We start from the raw sequence: 15,036 nt of genomic DNA on the forward strand, positions 1-15,036 counted from the left end.
TCTGATGGCCGATTGCATTCCGTGATCACCTTAACGGGACCTTCCACTATTCCTCAATTCTCACTCCCCAAAGCTCTTCTCTTTCTCCCTTGCCCTCCACCAGTCTCCTGTGGCCCCAGCGCTAATGTCCCATGTTGTTTCAGGGTCACGGTGTACAGCTCAGCCATTTCTATATTCTCCAAAGCTTGTTATCATGTGTGAAGTTACGGAGGCTGCATTATCAGGTAATCAGCCCGGACCGTCACTCCTTCCTGTCCCCTGCCACTGTGGGCAAAGGTAAATGCTCCAGCTTTCCCCTATGGGATCCCAGAGCGTCAGATGCCTCGATTCACCGAAGTGAGCCTGGAAAAATCTCCCCTGCTGGGCTCTGGGCATTCACGGCAAGGGAACAGGAGCGAGGTTTTGCTTCTTTCTGATAAATGAGCCTGATGTTTCCTCCTGGAGCCTCAGCCCCGCTAGCCAAGTTGGTTCTCTCATTGCGCAGCAGAGGGTCCTAGGAAACACCCTGAGGCAGCCACCCCCTCCGGCTGCTCTCAGGAAGCTGTATTAGCACTTGACGCCTAAATACGTAGAGGCTGTTCGCAGCCCTGTACCTCTGGGAGCTGCGTTCAAAAGCCGGACGCCTACAGAGGATTCCCGTTTCCTTCCTTATGTATATGCTAAGAAAAAAAAAATCCACTTGAAATCCTGTGGGTTAGCACCTTATTTATGTTTAAAAGAAAACACTTTCATAGGACTGACTTTGTGCCAGGAGTTGTATTAAGCACTTTACACCTATCAACGTGTTTTATAGTGACACCGACAACCCAAGGAGATATACAATATACATGCTTACTGTCAGCCTTTCACAGACGAGGATGCTGAGGTGCAGGGAGTTTACGTCAACTGGCCCGAGGCTGCACAGCAAGTCGGATTTGGAGCTGGAGTCTGAAGGTACCCGTTAGTCCAGGGTCCGGACATTCGCAGGTGCCCTGAACCATTCAAACAATTCAGGCCAAGTGTCCTAGAGGCAGAGAGGAGGGTCCCGGTGGGAATTTGTAGATGGCAAGGGATAGGGGCAGACATGTAAGTGGCATTGGAACGGGGCTGCGAGGGAAGAGTTACTGGAGAAGAGGAGTAAGAGATCTAAAGGTCTTAACTAACACCAATCAATCAATCAGTCAATCACAAAAAAGCAAAACCAACCCCCCCCCCAAAATACCACAAAAAATACCAGCTGTATCAAGTGTTAATTTTATAATTCCTTTAAACATTAAAATAACAGATTTGGGGGTATTCTAATTTCCCTTCCTATTTAGGACTCCAGTTAAGACATCCTAGAATGTTCACCCTCTCCATCCCCAGAAGAGAAATACACACCTTTAAAAGTAATAGCAACTGGGGCACCTCGGTGGCTCAGTCATTAAGCAGCTGCTTTCAGCTCAGGTCACAATCCCGGGGTTCTGGGATCGAGCCCCACATTGGGCTCCCTGCTCCTTGGGACACCTTTTTCTCCCTCTGCTGCTCCCTCTACTTGTGCTCTCTCTCTCTCTCTCTCTCACTATCAAATAAATAAATAAAATCTTTAAAAAAAGCACTTATTACAAAGTTTGTTAAAAAGAAAATTAATGGAAACTTGCATAACAATTCCCTGAGGCTTATTGGAAATGCCTACACCGGAAAGGGGCATGGAAAATGTATCCATCCTAGTTGCACTAAGACCCCAAGAAGAGAGGCGATTGGAATTACTTCCCTCCTGCATTGATTGAACAGAACATCTTCTGAAGATGGAACTCACCTGTGACCATACCTTGGAAACAGGGCTCCTTTTACCTTTTTGGAACTCCCTTTTAGGAGATTAGAAGGTCAGCCTGTCTTCACCCAAATCAAGACTCCTTGAAGGAAGCCAGTGTAGTGTGTTTTGGAGGGTTTCCCTAGAAGCATCGTGAGACTTGCCTCATGTATTTACTGCTGAGTATGTCAAATGTATCTGACACATTTATGGGAAAAACCCCAAGCTCAATGGAGTCTAACTTTCCTTAGTGTTTCTATCCATGAGGCACCTAGTTATGATTTAGAGGGTTATGTTTTCTCCATGCACATACATAGAAGACCCCCGAAGGAGCATTCATAATATGATTTACTAGGTCTGCTAGGCGGGCCCAGAAAACAAAACCATCACAAAAATAAAAAAAGGCCACTAGAATGATTCGTTATCAAAGTAGAACCCTCAGAGCTTGACGATGTTCATTTGCTGTCCTTGTTGGTCAGACTTTTCATGACTCACCAGCTGAGAAATTCTGGAACAATTTGTCAATTTGAAACAGAAAAGATACATATCACTTGCAAGTCTTGCAGAAGATGTAGGATTTCCTAAAGTTTCTGAAACTGGAGGAGAACTCCTCAAACCCTTTGTAGAATCTGAGCCTGGCGACTACTGTATCCCACTCTACTCTTCTCCAAAGCTGTCTGCTCTGCTACATTTCTTTATACCTATTAGCCCTGGTAAAATGCACATTTCATGACAACAGATACTTTTTGTCTTTCTTGTTCAAGTGCATTCCAAGCACCTAGCAGCATGCCTTGGAAGGGAGTAGATGTTCAATCAATGTTTATTCAATAAAGTGGTGTTTTCCTTTCCCATCTAGAGTTTTACGCAGGGTGAGAGCTCAATATATTTGCTGTGGGGCTTCTTGCTATCCACCCCTTCACCCCAGCACGCAGAAAAATGACGGAGACACAATAGGCACTCAGCAGATAGCTGGTGAATGGGCAAACACAGGCACATGCTTCCAAAGAGCAAGTTTGAATACAAAAGTATTAAGAGAAGCCCTTAGTGAAACTGACAGAAATCTTAAAAACATTTTTTTTTGCAAAAACCCCCTTTATACACTTCTTACAAAAGGTTGAGTACCATGTGAAGCTTATGCCTCATGCTATCAATCAATGTATGTAAAAAAGGTTGCAAAACAAATAAGCTTTTCTTCACTCTTTGTTCACTTATGGGTGTGCACGAGTTTACAATTGTGAACTATTTATACATATATATAAGCGTAATAAGTTCATGTTCATAATGATACATTCATCTTTCAAGATAAATTGCCAATTGAATCTATTTTGCTCCATTATTAAGGATAAGCATTTCATTCTTCTTTTTCAGACATTATTTAAAACCGCTTACTTCCAGTTCCCATTCATCCTGGGACAACCTTGAACTTCCTTTATAACTAATTTTATATCTTGTGTTTGTTGCCTATATTATACCAAAGCTAATTGCAATATTATTTTATTAAAACTGTTCACAACCAAAATTAGCTGGAGACTATTTCATCTCGTGGCTCTTTCTTTATTAATTTATCCTGTATTTAAAAACATTTGTTTTCTGGGGCGCCTGGTGGGCTCAGTGGGTTAAGCCTCTGCCTTGGGCTCAGGTCATGATCTCAGGGTCCTGGGATCGAGCCCAGCATCGGGATCTCTGCTCAGCAGGGAGCCTGCTTCCCCCCGCCCCGCCTGCCTCTCTGCCTACTCGTGATCACTGTCTGTCAAATAAATAAATAAAATCTTTTAAAAAATATATTTAACCCTAAATCACATTGCAATGAGCCTTCTATGCTCAAAGATTTTTATGCTCATTGTTTTGAGCTTTCTATGCTCATTGCTCCCCCCCCCAACAATCTTCTGAGATTTTCTTGAGAGTCAAAGAATAAATGTATTTAAGACTCTTAGTGCTTTTGTCAAATTCTTTTCCAGGAGGGTGACACCTGTTGGCCATTGGTATTGCACAAAGGTATTCCATTCCTTGAGCCCTGTTGTTTTACCTGTGAATTTCACAGGCGTGAATAGGTGCTCATTGTTTCCAGTTTCCCCTCCTTGCTGATGAATGAATTTGCTCTTTCCTCCACCACTGGGTGGTTACCCACTTGTATTTAATCTGTTTTTTTTTTTTTTTTTAAGATTTTATTTATTTGACAGACAGAGATCACAAGTAGGCAGAGAGGCAGGCAGGAGGGTGGGGGGGGGGGCACGGAAGCAGGCTTCCTGCCAAGCAGAGAGCCCTATGTAGGGCTCGATCCCAGGACCCTGGGATCAGGACCTGAGCCGAAGGCAGAGGCTTTAACCCACTGAGCCACCCAGGCGCCCCAGTTGTATTTAATCTTGTAAATGAGGTTCTGCTTACATAATCTTCTGCATCTGAGGTAATCCATGTTCAAATCCTGACTTTCTTACTTAATATCAGCTTGACCCCCAAAGTCCTTCCGGCTCTCCGCTTTTTCATTTCTCATCTATTAAACCAGGGAACCCACTTTACATAGAAAATCTGGTCCATGCCTTGGTGCCTTGGACTCAGCCCGCTTGCCCACAGAACGAGAGTCCAAACTCGGTGTGGGTCCAGCTGTTGTTCAGGGACGGTCCTCACCCACATCTCAGAGGAAGCCCTGGAAACCCCTTCACATTATGCTCCTTTGACGAACTGCTCTCTGTTCTCGGAAGAGGATGGGGTAACTTTTCCCTCCCTCAGAGCCCCCACAGGCTGCTGCTCCTCACTTGGAACTGTCCTGCTGTGCTCTCTTTTCTTTGCCTCAATAATTTTTTTTCATTCTTAAAAATTCCACGGAGGCTTTCCCTCCCCTGGGATGCTTCCTCTGTGTCTTCTTTTGTCAGTTGTATGGCTCTCCTCTCTCTTCCCATAAGCCATGCTGCAAAACCCTACAAAACCCTATCGTTACTATATTCTGGAGACATGTATGGGTCCTCTCACTTGCCACAGTAGGGGAGCTCTTGGAGTCTGCGGGGATGTCTCAGGCTCTTAGCCCCATGTCTTGGAAGAGGGTACTCAATACATTTGTAGTAAATAAATAGATTAGTTGGGTCTCTTGTGAGCCGATTCAGAGAAGATTATAAGATAGAACAAGAAATCCAGCTCTCGAATCCGTGATAAGCAGGAGATTACAATACTATGGAGCAGTTTTTGTCACTGAAGGACCAAAACCATCTACCACCCACGGGTCCACTTTCCTACCCAGATGAGGAGCTTTTGTGAGCCGGGTCTCCTGGTGCCCAGTTCTAACCTGGGGAAGCTCCAAGCTGCCAAGAGTAGGCAGGCACAGAGCCTGGGACACAGGTCCTGCCAACAGAACTAATTATACAGCAACATTCTTTGGCAGCCCCACAAAGAACGTCAGGACCGTCAAAGGTGTGGACAGAGAGGCACTGCCTACGTGCCCGCCGGGGGGCGGGTGTGTGTACCCTCAGGACGCCAGGAGGCAGGAAACTGGCAGAATGCGCCTTTGCCTTATTTTACTCATTAGACTCATAAACCGTGCTCATGCACAAATCATCTCTCAGGCACGTCGCATCCGCCAGAGCCCAAGCCCAGAATCTGGGCTGAAAGGGGGAGTGTAGGAGCCTCCGCAGAGCGGTTCCTTCAGGGCAAATTCCTTGTGTCAGCTTGAACTTGGACTTTGCCCCATGAAAACCGAGCTCCGTTCTGAGGAAGAAAGCCATTTTGGACATGGCATCCAAGCCCCCGGGGCTCGAAACCTGGAGGCCAGCCTGCGGGAGGGACTGGTGGAGAGGAGGCTCAGAGACTGACAAGCCAGGGAGGTAGCAGATGACGGGAAGGAAGCCTCCCAGGCTACCCCATGTTCCGCCAAAGTTCCGCCACTCGAGGAGGTGGGAAAACCCAGCACTCAAATACCATCTCCAGCTTTCCACATCAAATGGAGGGATGGGGCGGCCGACATCCACATCAGCCCACCTTCGGCCAATCTACAGATCCATGAGAAAGAAACGCTTGCCAAGATCACAATGATAGCCACACTACTATTACTGATACACACTCCATGCCTGAGTTTTGCTGGACTCCTGGTTCAGGTGAACAACCTGTACAGATGCCCGTGTTTGGATGAGGGACACGGCTGAACATGGGTTAGCTTTTGCACTCTTTAGCCCTTCCAGGATCTTAAGGAATCCCTGCTCATTTGTTATATTTGATTTGTATCTGTCTGTTTCATAGGCTCTGTCTTTACTGGGGTGCCTGGGTGGCACGGTCGGTGATGCGTCTGACTCTTGGTTTTGGCTTAGCTCGTGATCTCGGGGTTGTGACATGGAACCCCACGTTGGGCTCTGTGCTCTGCGCAGAGTCTGCTTGGGATTCTTCCCCCCTCTCCCCTCGCACCTGCCACATGCCACACGTGCGCGCGCGCTCTCTCTCTCCCCCGCTCACTCACTCTCAGATAAATAAATAAATCAATCTTTTAAAAAATGTGCTCTGTCCTTACCTGTCAGAAATATTTCAGGTGACCTGGCATGATATCTGAGATCTGCTTCAGAATACTCCGACATGAGAAACACATGTGGTTAAGGGGAATGAAACAAGGATACAAAATTGTCCGTAAATGTTGAAGCCAGGCAAGGGGTATGTGGGTGCTTTTGTGTATGTTTGGACATTGTCTTGATGAACAGAGATGTTAGCATCATAATCTCGGAGACATGGGCATTGGGTGGTTTTCATTTCCTTCTTCTTGCCTCTTAGGAATTTTCCAATTTGATGCAGAAAATATGCATTACTTTGGTTGCATTAAAAATATACTTTCTTGTTCCACATTGTGCATTTTCTAGCTAGCCCATGCTAGACACTGAACTTTCTTTCATCAATTTGTATGAAAAGCTCTCTAAGATATTTTAAATGCCTGCCTGCTGTTCTCAAAAGATGTCATGAGGAACATGAGCTAAACTTTTCTTTGACTGCTCCAGATTGCAAAAATGCCCAATCCCCTGCCTGGCCTCAGGCCATACCCTCTGCAACTTGGTGGCATCTCTTCTTGAAATGAAGTACTTCCCACTTCCCTTCCCCTTGACCTGGACTGGCCTGTGCCTTGACATCAAGACACAGCAGAAGTGATTACTGGCCAGTTCTGAGCTTAGACTTTAAGAGGCTTTGTGGGCTATCTCGCTCTCTCTGATGCCCTCCATTGCCGGGAGAACAAGTTCAGCTTAGTCTGCTCAAGAGTGAGAAAGCGCATGACGTACAGAGACAGTCTTCACTGAGGCCATCATAGCCAGAGTGTGACCTACCCACCAGATGACGGCAGATGTATGCTTCAACCCAGGTGAGGGAATCCAGCCCAGTGCAATGCCCAGACCTCCCCAGGACCTGCAGATTCCTGAAAAACTTTCACTGCTTATTATTATACGCCAATGGGAGTTGGTGGTTCTTTGTTACATGGAATTGTTATGGTAATAGATAACTGATACAGTGTGTCTAAGTCATGTCTTGTGAAGGTAAATCATGCCACTGAAGTGCAAGGCAGCCTTTGAGCAGTGGGGACTGTATGCCTCCGCCCTGAATGATCCCGGTGTCCAGTGTTTGGTTCTTCCTGCTTATTTTAAGAAATATTTGGCAAGGTTTTACTACCAATAAGCACTGTGCAAGGCAGTGCCAAGAAGGCTCAGATTCACGTTTCCACCTTGAGGGACCCACATTTACCCAGAGTGGTTGACTCATTTCGTCCCCTTCCCCAGGGCCAGCCGTGGGTAAACTCTCGTGCTGTGGGTGGGGATGCACTGGGGACCTCGCACAGGTGCTCGCATCTGGGAGAAACACAAATGGTTGGACGCTATTCTGAGGACATTTTTTCACAGGCAGAGAAATCCCTTACTACATTAAATCCATTAATGTTGCTGAAGATCCGCCTTCTTTCCAACAAATCCCTAGAGTTCCAGGCAGGAATTATCTCATGCAATTAAGGAGATATAATCAAACAAGATATTTACTACAGATTTTTTTTTTTTGTACACCCAGACATAATGAATTAAAAATTCTGAACAATAGGAAAACCAGAGCAGCTATCTATAAATCTATTCTGGAGAAATAAAAGTACAAGCTATACAATTTAACCCTAAGTACTTCTTTTTTTTATTAATGAAATGAGGCACACAAAGACATTCATGTACATTAAATTCCTTATAATTAAAATACTGGCATATATTTAAAAAACAATATTCAAAAGAAATGGTTATATCTGTGATACCTACTCACGATGACTATGTTCTCATTCTTGGCTTACACTAGACCTGATTTAAGTACAAACTGCTATTTTTGAAAGTATGTGCAGGTGAATTTTTCTAAATTGAGTTCAGTTTGGTTGAGCAAACATGATTAGTGCCCGTGACGTGCCAGGGAATGCCAAGCCGAAGAAAATACTTTACAACCACCAAAAATTCCTATGGATAATGCCCTTCTAATGGAATAAGTGTTATACTAATAATAACAGTAACCCTCCAAATCAATATGAGCCCAGGGAAAGGAGACTGTCCAGCTGGGAAATATAGTTATTTTGGGGGGCAAAGAGGGGGTACTAGCAAGGAAGAATGTAGGGAGGGGTTCTTTTGGGTCCAGTCTAAGAGATGAGTAGGAGATACCTAAGTGAAGGAGAGAGGTGAGGTTGACCTTGATACGGAAGTTTTATATCCATTTCACAAAGGAACGCACCAAGGTTGGCGGGAGTTGGGATAAGTTTGCAAGCTTATAGCCCAAGGGGAAGAACTTAGAATTTGAACATAGCACTGCCTGATCCTTCTACCTCAGGCCCCCTAGTTTGTCCAAGAAATGTTCCCTCTCTGTTGGAGGGGTGAGAGGTTTGGGATTCTTAAGAAACTACCATATGTGCCCATGAAAAAGCAAATTTCTAGGTCTAAAAAATGTGGACTAGATAATGGAACAGCTGACAACTGGTCTAAAGTCACACCTGGCTCTCAGACACCCCCGATGCACTCAGAGCAGGTGGGTTTGCAAGAAGAACTACCCCACCCGTGAACGCTATTCCATCCACTCGAATCCGGCTAAAGCCAGGTCTCACGGATGGAGCTACAGGCCCATCTTTTTTTTTTTTTTTTTAAAGATTTTTTTTATTTATTCATTTGACAGAGAGAGATCACAAGTAGGCAGAAAGGCAGGCAGAGAGAGAGGAGGAAACAGGCTCCTGGCCAAGCAGAGAACCGGATGCAGGGCTTGATCCCAGGACCTGGGATCATGACCCGAGTTGAAGGCAGAGGCTTTAACCCACTGAGCCACCCAGGCGCCCCGCTATTTGGCCATCTTGAGACTGCTTTTGGCTTTGGATAATTCCAGCAAAATTATGTTTGAAATTATGTCTGACAATTACTGCTTAGGAGGGGGCCTGCTCATCCCACTCCTTCCCACACCCGAACATCGTCTTCCCCCCGTGGCTGCTCACTTACCAAGCGGCAACTGAACTGGGTTTTATTATTATTATTATTTTTAATTTCTTCGAACACGCCCATCTCTCTGCTGCACGTGCCTTCACTAGCCCGCATACACTCTACCCCTGTCGCCCCTCACTGTGGATGCCTGGCTGCTTCTTAACCACATCGGTGTCCTCTCCTCAACAAAGCCTTTGCTGACCATCAGCCTCACCTGTCCTTGAGTGTATCGATCTCTATCACTAGTCCACATGCTTTATGGCCTCTGAGCTATGACCTTCCTGACATTGGTAGGCTTGTTTACGGGCATGTGTGTTAATTTTCTGTCACTGAACATACATCGTATAGGCTGTGACTTACTTTTACAGTTTCTGTAAGGCCTACAACAATCCCTGGCACATAGAACATCTTTTCTAAGCACTGATCCAATGAATGAATGCTAGCATAATGGTTAGCGCCTGGAGCTGGTTGGGGAACATTTTTTTCTGGCTCTTTTCCTAAATAGCAAACCCCTTGGGGGGTAGGGGCTGTTTCCTATTCCCACCAACACACTATCAGAACAGAGTCTGCGATCATAATGACATAAGGTGTGTCTCTCCCTTCAACACATGATGCTTTTGGTGCTGGAGATTAATTTGTTATTTGTCAATACAGTCACATTTCTTATTCCAATTCTTTTCTCCACAAACTGCTCTTTTATGGGTCTACACCCTTTCTTTGGACCAGCTGGTAAGTCGTGATGGTGGCGTTTCCTGTTTTGCACATTTCACATGGCCCCAGTGCCACCCAATTCATGTCCCTCTCTGCTTTAGCAGGGTGCATGCCATTTATTCCAATGCACAGGTGAGAACACCAGGCAGGGGGCATGGAGCTCAGTGCCCTAATTTGAAAAAAAACAAGGTGTGCCTGAAGCCAAATCGGCCAGAAGCAGACCCAGAGTGGTGTCTGTAGGTCTTCTTGTTAGTGTTGGCCTCTTACAGCTTTATCCCCATTGGGCACAGGCCTCAACAGGAAGGGAAGACATCGTTGCCCTCAAGGAGCTTAGAGTCATCATTCCAATCCCATGTGCTGGCAGCTGAGTGGTGACCGCACATGGCGCAGAAAAGGAATCCGGTCAATATTTACTACACGGCTGAGGGGAAGACAGCCCGAGGCTGACTTGTCCACGATTCCTCAATTCTCTAGCATGATAATCTAAGGGGATAATAGCCGTTTAAAGGCCAGTAATTAAAAGGTTTTAGTAAAGAACCAAAAAGTAACACGGTGCTTTTGGATACTTGGATGGAGGCGATTGCATGAGGAAAAAACAGGCTGCGTTCATTCAACGGCTTGGGTGCACCTGTGTCGTTGAGCTTGAAAAATGTTGCATTTGGTGTTCCGGGAATTTCTGCCCCATCCGGTTGCAACCAGCCTGGCTCCTTAACTTGGCTGCGGTGAGGAGACACGCGAGAAGACAGTGTCACCTTCTTTACATACCGCGTGGTTCTAGCAGATCACTCCAGAGCTCCTGCCCCTCTTTGCTCCTTAAGGAGATAAACATGTCTCATTAACTCGCATCGTTTAATATTTAAGCTATAGCAGCTCACAGAAACGGCAGTGACAGGCAGAGAACACGAATACGCATGCTGTGGGGGTACGGTAAGCATGAAGCTAACAGATCGTTCTGGAAAACAAGAGCAAAGCACCCTTCCGATTTGAAAGGCAGGAGGAGCCAGGCCCTTTTCTACTCACCTCATCGACGAGCGGGTGTCTTCGCAGTACATCTTAGGTATCTTAAACCTGAACGCATTATTGTGACAGCTTGCCAAAAACCAAGAACAAACAAACAAGGAAACTCCAAAGCATCAGATAAAACAAGTGGTGGGATGCACTGTTAGAACTTACTCAAAACCAATGTTCACTTCATATTCTTTTTAGATTTTAGAGAACTCAGTGAAAATGTGTGTTTCTACCCTGGGACAAGATGCACTTCTATTTGGAAACTTTATCAAATAAGCCTTTGCCAACCCAGGCGGCTCACAAGATCCGTGCCAGGAGGAGCTCTCTGGGTTCCCTTGGGTGACCTCATTCATCATCTGGTGGAAATACCAAACACACACTCCACCGGATTTTTATTCACAAGTTGCAAGACATCATATAAAAACCCTTTTAACATATATTATTGAAAATCTCTATTATAGTCCTCCAACTTAGTGAATTTGATTAAATCTCCATGACAGAAAATAAGGTATTGTAACATATGCACTCGTGTTGCAAAGGTCCCATTATAGTGTAGGCACGCTAGCCTTATTATGTTAAAAATGAATGATCCTGGGAAAATAATTTAGTGAGAGATGAACTAAAAGAACTAAAAGCATTTAGTCCTGAACAAATTACCAAGTGAAATTGCTTTGCTATGAAACTTTGGGCTCATTGTCAGAGATGTTTAGCCTGCTCAAAATGTTTGATCCAGGAGGATGCCTGCGCTTGGGGAGAAATTGAATTTCCACAGTGCGGGCTGGACAGCGTCCACGAGGCGACCACACGCTCGCTTTGCAAGGGGCTGGATCTCAGAGAACAGAGTCCACACACCTCTGTGAACTGGGATGCTGAGTTTCGTGGATGCGGCTGCCCATTTGCCCTTGTGAGCAGGCGGGCAGGTGCCCCTTGCAGCACACTGGCCCGCAGGAGCACCCTCAGCCCTCACAGCGGCTGTCCTTGCTGCTGGGTATTTATTTCAGCCTATGGGCGCCGTGCCCAGCACAGGCCATGAGAAAGCTGGACTCCAGGACCAGCCGCGTGCACAGATCAAGTGGCAGGATGATGAATGATTTCTCCAGCGTGAGCACACTCTCAAAAGTCACTTATGCCGAGGAGGTGTTAGTACTTATTGGCAGAGAAATGGAAAGACTCACTGGATTCCCCAGGAAGCCCCAGAAACCTGAGAGATGGTCAAGGACCTACATCTAAGCGAGACCGTTTAGGTTTTTATTTTATCTTTTTATTTTTAAATTTCACTTTATTTTATTTTTTAAAGTTTTAAATTTTTTTAACTTTAATTTATTTTTTAAATTTCTTTTCAGTGTTCTAGAACTCATTGTTTATGTATCACGCCCAGTGCTCCATGCAATCCGTGCCCTCCATAATACTCCCCACCAGGCTCACCCGACCTCCCGCCTCCCCACCCTCCAAACCGTTTAGGTTTTTAAATGGGAAATTGAAGCCGGGACAGGTGAGGGGCCTGAAACCCTGGACTGGGATGTGGCTTCCTGACCTGACGGTCCAGACTCAGACTCTGCAGTGAAGTCTTGGCCTTGATCAAGGCTCTACACTCAAGACTCCATGTCGCTTCTCTGGTTTTCCCTCCCAGGAGGCAGCCAGACCAGGAGCTGTCAGCTCCAGCTTCCATGTGGGGAAATGGAAGCTGGCCCAGGTGTACAGGTAGCAGAGCGGGGTGTGGACTGAAATCTTTTGACCCCATCGGTCCGGGTGAATCCCATATAAATTCCATACATCTAAACATTCATACCTACATGAATCAAGCTGATTCATACAGATTTCTGAGTACCCGTGATTTCCTTCCCACTGAACTCCTCAAGCAGGTGATGTTACCTCCACGCGTGGTACAGGGGCCATGTTTCATGGTGATCTGTGGTATGAGATGACCTTGAAAAGGTCCATGGAGGACCAGAGGGCCTTGAGAAGCAGAAAGGCCCACTGGCGATGCCTTTCCACAGCCTCGGACGAATCCTGGGCCATTCTAGAGGATCCAGACTGTGGCTGAGGAGGACAAGTGATAAAATTAATTGATCATCATATACCTTGGGGGAACTCTAGTAAGGTTTAACCCAGTAAAAAGGAGAGTTTCAGAAGCCATCTGTTTCACTGTGATTCATCAGAAGTTTAAGAAACTGCAAATTCAGATCCCTTTGCCACTGGAAGTCGCGACGGAGGCCACTCACACTTCAACTTCCCAACATCCTTCAGCATGTGGCTCAGAAGCACCCCTTCGAGGCTTTTCTGAATGCCCCCAGGCCTGGGGTTGGTGCTGTCACTTCTCGGAGCAGCCGCAGCTCCAGAGCTTCCCCTTGTCACAGCACACGTGCCCACCACGCCACGCCATCTTATCCATCCCTCCGAGCGACCCCGAGCGCTCGGAGGCAGGTCCCAGGTCTTCTTTCTGGCTCTCTCTGCAGCGCCTGGACCCAGCGCCTGGCACACAGGGCTGAGACCGAGGCCTCCACACGTGTTTGTTGAGTGGAGGAAGAAAAAGCAGGCTGTGTTACCATTTTTGTCTCAGTAAATATTGACAGAGTCACTTTCCCTACTTGCAGTCTGGTGTCACTGTGTCTGCTGTTGCTGTATAAATGTGTGTTAGGCTGGCAAAGGTTCACTTGCTGCTATTGTGTATAATGTGTGTGTGTGTGCGTGTGTGTGTGTGTGCGTGTGTGTGTTTCCCTCTTTAGCGGTATAAAAAGCAAGCGTCTCCATAAATCTCCATACTGATCATATGCATAAAAGAAACAAACCACAACTCAGCTCCTGTCCAAATTCCAAAGGGAGTGTGTGCGAAGAATCATGGTGTGGAAGGAATTGGAGTGATAAGCCAGGCCAGCCCCCCCTTTTACAGATAAAGGAGCGAAAGCATCAGCGCGGGGTCTTGCTGGAGTTCCTATGGCTAATTAGAAGCGGGGCTTTTCCTATAACCCTGGTGTCCTCATCCTACTCTATTACTCACCCTCTAGGAGCTCTCAACTTAATTGATTTAATTTGTCACTGAGATGTCATACTTAGGATGGGACCAAAAACTGAAACTGGCTATGTCCACAGCAAGGAAGAATAATTAGCAAATTCACATGTTGTGCCGATTTTCTCCTTCTAATCTCGGGGCCAATTATTGCTTTAAGTAAAGCCATAGAGTGGAAAAGGAGAGACAGAGATGTGAAAACTTTTCCCGAATCTAGCATGGTAGAACTAGTGCCTTTCCTCGGAGCCCTTCTGGGCTTTCTAGACTGAAGGAGAAGCTCAGAGTCCACTACTTTCTTTCCCTCCTCACTCCTGACACTGTGGTTATTGAGTGTGTAATAAGTATACAGTGTATCTTTTGTAAGTTTATTACATTATTAATCATTAAGTCATATTTACCCCACTAGAATATTAATGCCTTCTGGTGGGTTGAATTGTATCATCCCAAAAAGACACAAACAATTTCTGACCTCTGGCACTTCTGAATGTGACCTTTTTATAAATAAGGTCTTAAAGATAAATTAAGACTCTCAAGGTCAAATCATCCTGGATTTAGAGTGGGCCTTCAACCTGATGGCAGGAGTCCTTATAAGAGACAAGAGAGGGAGTTCAGAGGCACAGAGGCACAGAGGGGCAGCCCATGGGGTTGAGGTAGAGACCAAGGGATGCCAAGGGGTGTTGGTAGCCACGGGAAGCTAGAAGGGGGTTGGTGTCAGAGGGCTTGGTTCCTTCCGAGGGCCGTGATGGAGAATCTGCTTCATGTCCTTCTCTTTGCTTCTGGAAAACCCCAGTGTTCCTTGGTTTGTAGATGACACTTGTTTGTAAATGATACTTCATAATGTGAAGAACGTGTCTTCACATTGTCATTTCTCTCTGCACATCTATCTCTGTGTCCAAATGGACCCTTTTTATAGGGACACAGTCATATTGGATGAGTCCTACCCTACTAACCTCATTTTATCATCTGTACGAGTTATTATTTCCAAATGAGGTCTCATCCATGGAACTAGGGGTCAGGACTTTAACACCTTTTGATGGGGACACAATTTAACCCATAGCAGTGGGCATGGAACAGATTCTCCACGTAGAGTCTTCTGAAGGGACCTA

The sequence above is a fragment of the Mustela nivalis genome, assembly GCF_964662115.1.
Source record: "Mustela nivalis genome assembly, chromosome: 6".
NCBI lineage: Eukaryota > Metazoa > Chordata > Mammalia > Carnivora > Mustelidae > Mustela > Mustela nivalis.